A 12,184-nucleotide genomic window follows, 5' to 3' on the forward strand; every position below is an offset into this window, starting at 1 on the left:
CTCTCCGTCCGTCTCATGTTCACTCTTACTTTCTTGCCTGTGTTTCTCCCTCTTGCTTCTCTAATGTCCCCAGGGTTGGGGTTGGAGGAGGAAGCCATTGGTCCATGATCGTTCACTATATTTCCGCAAATGGGAAGTTGGAACTCTGACTTTCCTTTCTATCCCCTTGCAGTTGTGATTTTCAAGGGACTCTTTGCCTCAAGTGGTACTTCCTTTCACAGGTGTGGGCAAAATCTGGGGGTGGACATGCTTTCTGAGCCCAGAGTGCCCAAGCTGAAGAAGGTGGGAAGCTGGAGCAGGAGCAGGGCTGTGCAGGGCTGTGCAGTCGGCCAGGCTAGGGTGACTCTGAGGACCGGAGCAAATGCTGGGAGTAGGATCATCTTCCTTTCACACTCCTGCTGACTCAGCCTTGAGTGAGGGGGGCCTGGGGAGCACTGGTGGGTGAGGCATGGGAGAAAATGGTCCTGGGGAGGGCTGGGCTCAGGAGAAGGATGCACCTTCAGGGCTGGACCTGCCAGGCTCCGGCCCACCCCAGCTCAGCACTCAGCATTGAGAGGGTCATGTGGGCAGCCTCAGAGAGACCAAGGAGATGAGAGGGGAGCAAGGAGCCTCTAAGGCCCCAAAGACAGATGACATGCAAAGTGAGGTGGTTCTGGACCTTCATTTCATTCATCCAGTCATCTGCTTATTCAATAAATATTTATCGGGCACCTAGTAGGCACTGTTTTGGATGCCGGGGATAATGTATGAATAGGACACTTCAAGACCCTGCCTGATGGAGCTGACAGCCTAGTGGTGGGGGGTGCAGAACCGTGCATTGTTTGCGGGCCCCAGGAGCAGAATCCTATTTGTCAGGGAGGGGCTGGCCAGAGTCCTGGTGGGAAACCCTCTGAACTGTAGGCCCAAGGCCCCTCGAGCTGCAGGCAGGCCGTCCATATGGCCTGTTTGTGAGCACCTCGCAGTATGACAGGTGTTCACACTTGTGCACAGACGCACTGACTGACCAAACCCTAAGGCAGGAGCTCCTTGGCCTAAACTGAGAGAGCGGCAGCCATCGACTCGGTGGGCACATGAGGCTTATGAGGCCAAGACTGCTTCTAGATCCCAGTCCCTCCCTGCCCTGCTCTGCATCTGTCCAGAAACTAGAGCCTTTGGGAAGAGGGTATCAGGGCTTCTGATCTGGAGGGAAGGGGTCCCCAAGAAGGCAGAGCCTGACTCCCAGCCCTTACTCCCCATGAGAGAGAAGGTCAGCCCTGGGCTACAGCCCTACCCAAATGGTCCACATACTGGCAGTCACTGTGAGGCTGCCATAGACTTAATATTTGGGTCGGTCCCCAATTCTAAATGCTCAACATGTTAAATACTAATGCCCCATGTGATGGTATTAGAAGGTGTGGCCTTTGGTGGGGGGGGAGGTGACTAGGTCATGAAGGTGGAGCCCTCATGAATGGGATTAGTGCCCTTATAAAAGAGACCCCAGAGAGCTCCCTTGCTCCTTCAGCCATGCAAGGACACAAAGAAAAAATGGCCATCTATGAACCAGGAATAGGCCCTCACCAGACACCAAATCTGCTGAAACTTTGATCTTGGAATTCCCAGCCTCCAGAGCTGTGAGAAATAAATGTCAGTTGTTTCTCAGGCACCTGTTTTTGGTAGTTTGTTAGAGTAACCGCAGGGGACTGAGGCAGTGACCTTGGGCAAGTCCCTTTGCCTCTTTAGCCCTGGTTTTCTTCTTGAGCCTCAAACTAGATGACCCCCGTGGTTGACCTCTCAGGCCCTGAGATTCCCAAGTAGAGCAGGGACCACCATCTTCACCCTTCCCCGCCGCCCCTCCCCATCCTAGGAGCCCTGGATGGAGCCCTCATCACACCTCTGACATGTGATTGAAAAGTGCAACCTGCAGCCTCAGCTTCCCCACGCACCCTTCCTGCTGTTGATTCACAGCTCGGAGTGGGTTGACTGCCAAGTCAAGTAATCAGGAGGTAATAGCCTGGTATCGGATGAATCCCCAGAGCTGGCAGCCACATTTGGAAAACTGCATCCCCATGCTTCTTGCACCATTCACGACCAGGAAAATAATTGTGTAAAGCAGGCTGGCTTCGATCAAACCCAGCCTGACATGGTGTAGTGTAAGAATTGCCGGTGCCCTGGTCTGATGTGGTTATTAGTGCCTTGCCTGGGGGCAAGGCTGCCCAGAGCACCAGGCGTGCTGTGATTCATTTGCCCATGCAGATCGGACACTGTTTCTGAACCTGCGAGGATATCTCTATCGCCGCCTCCTTGCCCAGCTCCCCCTGGTTTTTCCCTCATTCTCTCCCATCGCCTGCTCTGGCTGCCTCTTGCCTTCCCTCCCATCCATCCATCGTTACTGAAATTCTCGCAAAGTGCTGATTTTATTGAGTGCGACAAGTGGCAGTTCATTAAAAAGTGGGAGCAGATGGGGAACGGATTGTGGAAGAAGATTAATGATGCACACAGACCACTAAATAGGGCCAGGTTTGGGAGTAAACACAATCAGTCGGCTCCCTCCGAGTGGGTAATCCTGCTCTGTCAGATCTGTTCTCGTTAGCTGGCTAACGTCGGAGGGCTCAGGAGAGTTCAGGCAGAGCGCGCCAGCCTGCCTGGTGGAGCGAGAGGCTGCGCTCTGCCTGGACCGGGGTAGGGGAGTGTGGGGGGATGGGGGTGCAGAGACGCTCCGTAAAGCTGGGGAACAGCACCCTGCCAGCTGAGAGGCCTGTCTGGGTAGCTGCTAGGAGAGGATTGGAGGAAAAAATGGTGCCCTCTTCTAATAGCCCTGCCAGGTGGATCTAGGCATGGGAACTGGATCACCCTAGCTGGGATTTCTTCGTAAACCCTCAAGATTTGGGATCCCGGGAGTTGCCTTACTCCACGTAGAGTCTCAGGGAACAGAGGCCTGGCTGCCCCTTCCTGTAACAACCATTCCTGCCCTCAGGACTCCCCCCCCAGACTGCCATGGAATTCTGGGCCATGGTATCAGAGCCCTTGTTGCAGGAAGAAAATCTCTCAGAGAGACACAGGTGAGCTGCCTATCAAGAACCCTGCACTTAGGGCTTCCCTGGTGGCGCAGTGGTTGAGAATCCGCCTGCCAATGCAGGGGACACGGGTTCGAGCCCTGGTCTGGGAAGATCCCACATGCCGTGCGCGGAGCGACTGAGCCCGTGAGCCACAACTACTGAGCCTGCGCGTCTGGAGCCTGTGCTCCGCAACGGGAGAGGCCGCGAAGGTGAGAGGCCCGTGCACCGCGATGAAGAGTGGCCCCCGCTCGCCACAACTGGAGAAAGCCCTCGCACAGAAACGAAGACCCAACAGAGCCAAAAATAAATATAAATTAATTAATTAATTAAAAAAAAAAAAAAGAAAGGTTTAAAAAAAAAGAAAAAAAAAAAAGAGAACCCTGCACTTAATAGTCCAAAAAAGTCCTTCTGCCTAGACACCTGACTATGGTTTGGGATGACACAATAGGTGGTCATTCCAGACCCCGGTTGGGGGAGGCAGTTAGAGAGAGAAGGGACGACTGTCCCTTTGACTGACCCACTGTACCTCATGCATTAATTTACTAAACACCTATTAAGTGCTACACCAGGATGGCAGTTAGCTGGAGTTTGCTTCACTATCCTTCGTCGCTTTCCCGTGGCAGACATCAAACTAGATTATAGCCCTTTTTCCCACGGGGTCAAGAAGGGTCCTCAGAGTCCTTCTCAACACCGCATTTCAGAGAGCGACTAAGAATTTATAGGCACTGGATGGTGAAACGAAATCTGTTTCTCATCCGTATGTTAGACATTTTGGGAAACCCAGAGATTTATGTTGTGAGACAAACTGTTGGGGTGAACAGAAATATTTCAAGGTGAGAGCTCATCTGGAAAAAGAAGTAGCCGATCCCAATGGGAGCGGAAGAAAGGGCGATGCTCATTGCACTCATTGGTACACGAAGGACACACGCTTGCCAGAAGGCATTCAACCTGTGGGCCCCACGTGCTTTGCTGGAGTGAGGGAGGGGAGAGGAGGTTGAAAACAGCTATCCAGGCCTCCCCTTCCCCATGTCTCCAGCTCTCCCACAGAGATGTCATGTGGGGTGCGGCTGAGTCCAGAAGCCAAGCCCTGGCGGGCCGGCCCGGCGTCCTGAGACAGGCGAATTTGTTCAGCTTGCTTGGTGGCCTCATTGCCAGGCAGGGGAGCGCCTCGTGTGGCACTTGCCTCTAGGGAAGGCTTGCTGGAGTTAGCCTCCCAGCGCCGTGCGCTGTATTCGCCTCCATCCGTGACTCTGTCCTGAGGCCTTTTTACCTGGTTTCCTCTTGCAGCCACGTGGTATCAGCCTGTGCCAGGTGCCCACCCCCATTTGATGAGGCAGAGTCTACGCTTCTCCCCTGTCATCTCTGCACAAGGGATTCTGGTCCTCCCAAGCCTTCGTTTCCATCCCCTCATCTCCACTCACCCTCTGTAGCTGAGGGTTTTCTCCAAGGCTTGACCCCAAGAAAGGTGGGAGGCCAGTGGGAGTCCCTGGCTGCTGGTAGAGCAGGGAGCCCACAGCAGATGTCTTTCCCCTAGCATCAGAACCAGGCTCTGTCTTCACCCCCAAACCTCCTCTTTCTTTGGATTCCCCTATTTTGCCCCTGGGCTCATTATCTTCCCAGGCCCCTGCTCTAACAGTCTCAGAGGTATTGCTGTGCCAGATTCCCTGTGCCAGAGACTACTGCTTGGCCTCTAATAGCCATCTCCCCTTTCTCCCTAGCGATAAATCCTGAATGTACTCAGGGCACAGCGGGTCCAGCTAAAAGACTCCATTTCCCACCCTCCTTTGCGTTCTGGTCAATGAGATGTAAGAGGAAATCATGTAAGAGAAAGTGTGAGGGTTCTTTAAAGGGAGCTGGCTCAGAGGGAGATTTTTGCCTTCTCCCGTTTCCCTCCTCTGGTTGCCTAAAATGTAGGAACAACGGCAGAATCTTCAGCAGCTATTTTGGTCCATGAAGTGACCTTGGGAATGGAAGCCATATGCTAGGATGTTAGAACAGGAACAGAAGGAACCTGGGTCCACGGTGTATCTGGAGCTGCCATGTCAACTCTGGACTGGCCTCCTCTAGACTTCTTTTAGGGACAAACACTTTATCTTGGGTTTCTGCTATATTCGGCCATACCTAATCGTAGGTGATATACTCCTCTTTCTGTTTTCTCCTCCCTGCCTAGGGAGTAGTAAAGTCCAGTAGCTCTTTCTCCAATAATCCTCTCTCTTGCAGTCTCCTGGTCAATCCCCCAGTTTTGACCATGTCATTACCCAAATCAAATAACTTAATAGATTCTCATTATCTTCTAAAAAAGAACAATTACTTCCCCTGGCATCCAAGACTTCCCATCACCAGGTCCCAACTTACCTTTCTAGTTATACTTCCTGCGTCCTATGGTTTAGCCAAGTTGATTTCCTGGAATCCCCAGACAACCCCTTGCTTTCCTGCTTCTCTTCTTTGGCTCCAGTGGTTCTCTCTCCTGTCAAAACCCTACCCATTGTTCAACGGTTATCTCAGAGTTGCTTCCTCCATGAAGACTTCCCAATGCCTCTGAGCTAGGAGTGATGGCTCTCTCTGTACTCCCATGGTAGATTGTTTGTAGCTATCAGGGTCTGCCTTTTGACCAGCCTGGAGCCCTTATAGGACTGGATTGAGTCTTGTTTACTCTCAAATCCCCAAAACAGACTGGCCAGGGCCTGCACACAGTAGGTCCTTGGTAATGTTGGCTTATCAGGGAGGCCTCCACTCCCCATCTCTGGCCTCTGCCATGTCCAAGGCCCATGCAACTGTGCAGAAGTGCCCTTCTGAGATGGGGGGCTGGCTCAACCCCCAATTTTGCTCTCCTTAGCTCTCCATCTCACTGTCACACAGCCACTTCTTTGGCACTGGCTACCAGGGCGGGGGACGGGCGGGGGTAGGGCCCGGCCTGGCAGATGGACAGGTGCTGCTGCCTGGGGAAACAGAGATGTCAGGGTTGACGCGGGGGAGCTGGGCTGCTCATTAGATCTGCTAAACTGCTGTCACAGGCTCGCTCCCCTGCGGTGACAGGGTTCACCTCTCCCCACCTGGGCTCCCCACGCACACGCCGTCCCACCCTCCCTCCTGACAGCACTGACCTATCTGGGCGCTGTGCTCACTCACTAACCCAAAGGCCACTGAGCGTCAGGGCTGTCTCCACGGAATACAAAGCCATTTGTCTTTCTGGAGGTACGGTCCCCCCGCCTCGGGGGACGGCTTGCAGCTTTCTGTTACTCTCTGGTTATAGTCAGAAGAGCCAGGGAGAGAGAGCTGGCTTGGGCCAACCTTGGCCTTGGACTTGGGGGGCTTGGAACCCCTTGTGCTTGTGGCAATGAGTTCTACTTAAGTGAAGTCTCAATTAAAACAATAAATCATTACCGAGATAAAGTGTAGCGGGACCACAGAGGACCAAATCCAAATTTGAACATGATAGGCTTATAAATTATAGTGATGGTGTGTGATGTTCATTAGGGCCCCGGAGACAAATGACCAGGCACACTGTCAGCTTAGGGGGCAAGTGGTTTGCACGGCCGTGTTTGGGAGGGTATACGTTCTTTGGAACTTTTTCACACTAATAAAATGCAGTAATAAAACAGGTAAAAGTACAGTCTTTGAGGTTAAACTGCCAGGGTTCAAATCCCAAGTAGTTTAAACTCAGAAGTAACTGAACTTGGGCACGTTTCTTCACTTTTCTGGATCTCAAATCTCATTATCTGTAAAATGAGCATTCACAGACCTCTTGTGCAAATTATACAAGATACTGTAGGTAAAGCACTTAGAAGAGTTTCCAGCACGTAGTAAATGCTTAATAAGCTATGATTATCCACCAGAATATAAGCTCCCAGAGGACAGGGATCTTATCTATGTTGACCATCTTAACATCCCTAGTGGGATCTCAGTGAATGTTTATGGAATGAATAAATGTGCATCGATAGAGTATATTTCATGAGGACTGGACAATGTCTTTTTCTTTTCCCCTGTCTCCCATAATACCTGCTGTATAGCACCCTGCATGCAATAGATGCTTAATAATTAACAAATAAATTTAAGTACAAAGGGTCCTTGCAATTTTGGAAGATATTTTATTTTATATAATTAAAGAGTACTTAAAAGAACTTAACAAATAATATCCACATTTAGAGGATTTCTCAATCTTCCAGAGTCTCTCCTAGGTCCCAGCTAAGTCACCTCCCACAGAGCTCAGCAGTTCGACCCAACGTAAGATGCTGTGGGAAGGATTCAGGACTGGATGTTGGGAGACCTGGGTGCTGTTCCAAGGTCTTTAATAGTTTTATCATGTGACCCTGGACAAGTCACTTCCCAGCTCTGAGGCTCAGTTTCCACATAGGTACTGAATTGTTATCTATTCTGTGTCAGCCATCTGCTTCCAAGGGACCATTTTGTGTGCAGAAGTCTCATCAGAGAAGACCTAGGTGTACCTCATGGAAACACCGTCCTCCATAGCAACATCACCTACTGCAGCTTTATCTCCTGTACCATCCTTCACTGGCTATGGCCCTACCCTAGTATTGGAACCTGGAAAACCAAGGATGTTCTCTCTGTGGAGTCTAGGGCCTTGCTGCCTTCGAATTCTACAGAAAAGATGTCTTGTTTTCTCAGGTCTCACAGAGTTACCTGCCCAAACTTATGCATATCCAAGGATGCCTCTGCCCTGGGCTCTCTGCCTTCCCAGCTCCCTGGGGACTTTGTGGCCTGTGTGATGGGGCAGCTGGGAATCTGGACAGGGCAGGGAATGATGGGAGTACCCTGACTGCCCAGGATCAAGCTCTGCTGTGTGACTTTAGGTCAACTACTTTCTAAGCTTCCTTTATCATTGATAAAATAGGGATTGTGATAGATACTTTGTAGTGTCCTGTTAAGAGCAAATGAGATAATGAGGATGAAAAGGAGACTGCAGGCCGTAAAGTGCCAGGCATTAATAAGAGATCCATGTGGTGCTGGCACTGAGGGAAGCACTCTGGCCTCCTAGGGGTAGGGCAGCCCCCTTGGAGCCATCAGCTTGTTCTGGCAGGACGTAGAGCCTCCCCCAAGCAGCTCCTCCCCCTCCCCCATAACCCTCCCTTACAGTTAATTCACCTAATTTGAAGACTGCTGGATCAGGCAAGGAATTTATCAGGCAAGGAAGGAGAGGAAAGCCTGGTGCCATTTGGCTCCCTGTACATTTGTCCTTTCAAATCCTTGTAGATAATTCCATTTCTGCATTAGGAGCAAGACTGGGATTTTGCATAAGAAGGAAGGACAGGGGGAGGAAAGGGGGAGAGAAAGAGGGAGACGAAGGGATGAGGCCAGAGGCTGAGAGAGCGCTGAGGCTGTCCGGGCCTAGGGTGGAGCTGTTAACGGCTCTCTTGGGCAGGAGAGGCCATGGCAGTGGCAAGAAGCAGCCGAGGCAGAGGGGGAGAGGCTGGAGGGGGGCACTTCCTGGCTGAGTGGGTGGCTTGCTGAGAAGGTCAGGGGATGTGATGCCAGGCAAGTTCAACTCCTCTGCCTCCCGGAGTCCAGGAGGCTCAGGCTGCCCTGGAGCCAGCTTCGACACGCCACTCCCTGCACAGAAGTCACTGTAAACCTCGGCACCCCTTCTCAGGAGACTCTGCCCCGTTTGCAGGGGAAGTGGAGGGGATGGTGGCAGAGGCCTGACCAGGAATTTTTCTAGGAGGATCCAGCCCATCCTGACAGGGAAGGCATAATGTCCAGGGCAAGGGAGTGGGGACTGGGGGCATTAGGAGAGGAAAAGGATCGAGGAGAAATGCACAGAGTGCAGAGGGTGGGGTGACACCTACTGTATGGTGGGTGCCATTTATGAACTGAAAATTATAACCCCAAGAACTCCAAGAGGTTCTATCCAAGATTACTATCAATTGCACCTTATGATGGAAGAAACTGTGTCTTGGAGAAATTTAGTGCGAGCGAGTGGGGTAGGCTGAGGCTCCGAGGGTGGGAGGTGAGTGGGCTCAGCACAGACAGGCTGGAGCAGGCAGGGGCAGGGCAAGCTGAGTGGGGCAGATGGGGGGCATGGATGAGAAGTTCTACACAAAGAAAAAACACTGTCCTCTGTGTGGGTGGACTCGTGTTCATGTACCTAGCGGCATGGGCATGCCAAGGAATAAGGCACCCTTGGGGACCAGTTCAAAGGGGAAGGCAGATGAGCACAAGAGCACGTGGATAAATATAATGCAATGTAGTGAGTCAGCGCTGGGAGGGGAGGTGTGTGCATTGCACTGTGGGAATCCCAGGGGAAAGCTATTGATTAGTTTCCTGCTGATGGGACAGGTGCCAGGAAGAGCTTCACAGAGGAGGTGGAATTGCTCCCACAGAGAGTTGAGAGATTGATTTCTAGGGTGTTGATACAGGTCAGTTATCTTCCGGAAGAAAGGAGTGTCTGCCCTGTGCGTCAATATGTTATCAGATACAATTCTCATAATGGCTCTGGTGAGTCATTGTTCTTACCCCCACTTCACAGAGGGAAATACTGAAGCTAACAAGAAAATATGGACTGTGACTTTCCCACCTCTATCCACTGTCTGAGAAGGTTCATGTTAATGGGTCTTCTTGCCCAAGGGGGCATTGTTTTCCCACAGAGGGACTGTAGCAACCAAGAAAAATATCAGCACCTTGGACAGGGCCAAGGGCCCAGTCATGGTCCAAGACTCAGTTATCAGCTGATGTAATCCAGGGCCGTGGCCAGTACTTTCCAAAACCCAGGAACCATGGAGCGGACACTGTCATTTCTAAGATGATGTGATTTACTGTACCAATGAATCTGAGCTCAAAGACCACTGGGCTGGTCTGTGACTACTGTGTTTGGATACAGGTCTGCTCAAGCAGAGGGGATTAAAAAATGTGTTTCTGGGAATTCCCTGTCGGTTCAGTGGTTAGGACTCAGCGCTTTCACCGCCGGGGGCCCGGGTTCAATCCCTGGTCGGGGAGTGAGATCCTGCAAGCCACGCAGCGTGGCCAAAAAAAAAAAAAAAGTGTTTCTGGGGGGCTCTAGGCCATTTTGTCCCCATTCTCCCAAAGACATACTACCTTTGAGAGCCTGGGACAGCTTAAAAGACCCCGTAAAATGCAAATATATTAGCTGAGAGGAGAGTACCATAGGTTAGGTACATCTTGGAAGGGGAATTGGAAAGGTCTGGAGCAAGGCCACCGACCAGGGAGGGTGGGCTGGGGGTATGCCAGAGTAAAGGGACCTGTGGCATCTGAGGAGCAGCATGGGGGGGCAGGAGCAGGTGGGCAGGACCCACTGAAGACAACATCATAATTTTGCCTCTGAAAAAATTTGCTGGAGTCAGGGTGGGATGGAAATCTTGGTCAGTGAATTCCCCATTCCTGGGAAATCTGTACATGGGAGGGGTCGCAGACATACATATACATGCAAGGAGACACCAGGACAGAGGAAGACACAGGTACCTATACACATCACTAATATGCACAGAAACGTATGGAGGGCCTATTTGCACTTTTATCCACATACGTGGTGTTGGCTGGTCATCACAGGATGGTCTCTGAAGGCCAAGAATGATGATGATTTTCAGCTTTCTAGGTCTTATGTACTATCTCTTTTGCTCCCTCCTAAAAATTCTGTGAAGTAGAAAATATTCTTTCCATTTCTCAAATGAGAAAACTGAGGCACGAGTAGGGTTGAACAACTTGCCCAAGGTTGTACTGTTAATAGGAGCACAACTGGGACTTGGGGGCCCCAGGTCTTTTAATTCCACATCAAGAGTCTCTTCTATGGCACCTCAGATGAGGCCAGTAGTCCCAGCAGCCCGGCCTCTATGGCCCAGAACAATTTCTCAGGGCACGTGGAGAGTCAGGCCAATGGGAATCTGGTCAATGCATTTGGGAGGATTTCTCTAAAAAGGACAGGTCTTGGGGAAGGTAGACTTGCGTTTGAATGTTGGTACTTCCTCTTGTAGCTGTGTGATCTTGGACAAATTCATCAGCTTCTCTGAGCCAACATTTCCTCAACTGCAAAAGGGGAATAACAAAATCTACCCCACAAATTGTATGAAATAAGAGGAAACATATGCATGACCTAACACAGTGCACAGAGTTACAGAGGACCGTTTACACTGTATGTCCAGGACCTGTCCTATTCCCCAAGGGATGAGGTCTACCAGGCAGGTGGTGATGAGGGGTAGTGTGAGTGCCTTCCCTTGGAGTAGTGTCAATGGAGAAGAGGTGGCAAGGGGACTTTGGAGGGGCTTTCCTGACGTGGGAGCTTGACTTCTTTCAGACCTCGGAGACCTCAGTCCCTTGAGACGCAGAGCAGGACCTCGTGGAGACATATCACCTGGGCTGAGGCCAGCTCTCGCAGGCAGTGACCAGAGCTTGCAGGGGGTGGTCTGATGGGGTTTTGTGCCTGGAACCCCAGTGTAGGCAAAGAGACCCCCCCAGATTCTGCTTGGGGCTCTGCCTGCCGCTTCCTACTGTCAGCAGGCAAGACACAGGACGGCTGCATAGGCACTGGTGCGTGTGAGGTGATTACCCCTTTAATGTTTAATGGGCTGAAAAACCATTAGACCCAGAAATGGACAAGTGCTCAGTTGGTAACTTTAATTATTGTTAAGACTCGGTCACGCCTGCTTATTAGCAATTATGCATGGCATCTCCCAGGGTGCTGCGGGCCTTCCCCTCTTTCTTCCTTTTCCCGGGGAGAGCAGGTCCATGGACTGCTGTCTTCAGGTGCCTGGAAAAGCAGCACCAACCACACGGGTGGTTCCTGTTGCTCCCCTCTGTAGCCTGGACTTGCTTAGGACCAAAGAGGGCCAACTGCTTCTTCTCAGAGGGGAAGAGAGGGAAGGGCCTTCCAGCACAAACTGGGAGAGCCCGAGGGGTGCTAAGTGCACAGCACGATGCCTGTTACAAAGTACTTTTGCTTCTATTACCTCTTCCCTTCTATCACCATCTCCGTTTTACAGATAAGGAAAGTGAGCCTTAGAAAGGTTAAGTAATAGCAGTCACCTCTTAGCGTGTCTACCTGGCGTGCATCCCCTTCTTAGAGAACGGCCCACTGAAACCTTGGGCCTGACTGCCATGAAACTACCGCATGCCCTCCTCCCACCCCTCCCCTCACTCTGCCTCCATAGTTGCCCGGACCAGGCTGGAGTCCTGACTCAAGC

At 51.4% G+C, this 12,184-nt stretch overlaps 1 long non-coding RNA gene across 8 annotated transcripts in view; it reads left to right on the forward strand.

Moving 5' to 3' along the window:
- LOC309637113 overlaps nt 1–12,184 on the forward strand; it is a 332,604-nt gene that overhangs the window by 72,362 nt on the left and 248,058 nt on the right. The window lies entirely within an intron of this gene.

Source organism: Balaenoptera physalus (genome assembly GCF_965194825.1).
Source record: "Balaenoptera physalus genome assembly, chromosome: 10".
Taxonomy (NCBI): Eukaryota; Metazoa; Chordata; class Mammalia; order Artiodactyla; family Balaenopteridae; genus Balaenoptera; species Balaenoptera physalus.